Genomic DNA, 1542 nt, shown 5'->3' with positions numbered 1-1542 from the left:
ACTTTGGTGAGATGTCACATAACAGCTGCACATTGGTTAAAATCTGTCTGCTTAAAACAGAACAAGTATGTTAAGAGTTTTGTTGTCCTTCCTCCCAAGCCCATAGAAACGCTGCTTTATGGTTAATGGAAATGCACTTGTGGGAGGTAGCCTGACACAGAATGGCATGGTCCTAGAATGATCTGGAATTCCAGGGGAAGGAGGTCATAATATCACAGAATCATTGAGTTGGAAAAGATCTCCAGGTCATCTAGTCCAACCATCTACCTACCACCAATATTGCCCACTAAACCATGTCCCCAGGTACTGCTTCTACACAGTTCTTGAACACTGCCAGGGACAGTGACTCCACCACCTCCCAGGGCAGTTCATTCCAGTGCCCAACCTCTCTTTTGGAGAAATTTTTCATGCCTGCTGAGATCTGGCTAAGAACATCCACATCCAAAAGTGGGATAAAGCCCTTAAGAAGAAATTAGGGCTCTAGAAGTGGTAGAATGTTCAGTCTGGAGAAGAAACCGAGTCTTCAAACAGTAAATGACATAGTCCCTTCATGTTCAGAATCTGGGCCAGCTATTCCCGAGATTTTATAGGGGGTTAGAGGGGGGTCTAAAAAGCACCTTGGAGATTTTAGGACCTACAGGGAATTCAGGGCCAAAACCAGCATCTGTGGCCTAGATGTGGATGGAAGAAGTGCCAGAACAAAGACCTGGTCAGCTCAGCTCAGGAATGATAAGTTTGTTTTTCACCAAAGCATTTGCTACAGCCTCCCTCCTGCAGGAGAAAGAGAGCTGGGGCAGGAACTGATGTGGGCTGAGGAGATGCTAAGCCACAATGTGACATTTGTGTTCATGTAAAGGATCTAGCAGAGTTCAGCAGCTGGCTTAAGAAAAGGAGTAGTAACAGTAAGTGGGTACACTGCCATCGTTTCCAAGCAATTTCAGTGACTTCCTAACACCCCTGCAGAGGTAGTTTGTGTGTTGCTCCTTTGCATATGGAGTTTTCTGATGTGTGCAAAGCATTCTGTGCTGCAGAAGTTAGAAGTCATATTTTTTTTCTTAGCAAACCGGTCTTCTTCAAAACTCTTGTTTGTCCCTGATTCATGCTTCAGTGGACACAAGAGGCATCTCAAACAGCTTCCAGGGGCATAAGATCTGTGTGAAGGGCAACCAGGTTATATTGTCTGTCCCTAGCTGCATGGCTCAATTATCTTAGGCAACATTTTTAGAAAATGTCATTTTTGGTAGACTTTCAGCAAAAAGAGCTGTTTGGAAACTTGTGACATAGAGTGTTTGGAGGCAGCCATACAACAGACAGGAGAGAAGGCCGTACAACTGCTCTGTCTGTATGGAATTTTCTAATAGCTTCACAAACTAGGAAAGGGATTTGATGTCTCCAGACTTCACTTGTGCAAATATGTGCATGCATTAACTTTACATTTTGTTTGGCATGCAGAGTAGATAGACCAAAACATTAGTGAATCCAGTCTCAGAAAGAGATTGCTTAGGCACTAACGTTTAGCCTTTTTTCTCTTCTTTTTTTTTT

At 43.5% G+C, this 1542-nt stretch overlaps 1 long non-coding RNA gene across 1 annotated transcript in view; it reads left to right on the top strand.

Moving 5' to 3' along the window:
* The first annotated feature begins 260 nt into the window (after nt 1-260).
* LOC109366898 overlaps nt 261-1542 on the top strand; it is a 6314-nt gene continuing 5032 nt past the window's right edge. Inside the window, exon 1 of the long non-coding RNA XR_002113588.1 lies at nt 261-303. This is a non-coding gene — a long non-coding RNA (uncharacterized LOC109366898). The remainder of the gene's footprint in view (nt 304-1542) is intronic.

Source organism: Meleagris gallopavo, chromosome 3 (assembly GCF_000146605.3).
Source record: "Meleagris gallopavo isolate NT-WF06-2002-E0010 breed Aviagen turkey brand Nicholas breeding stock chromosome 3, Turkey_5.1, whole genome shotgun sequence".
Taxonomy (NCBI): Eukaryota; Metazoa; Chordata; class Aves; order Galliformes; family Phasianidae; genus Meleagris; species Meleagris gallopavo.
The sequence above is the reverse complement of the archived record's forward strand: the minus strand, read 5'-3'. Positions and strand labels throughout refer to the sequence as shown.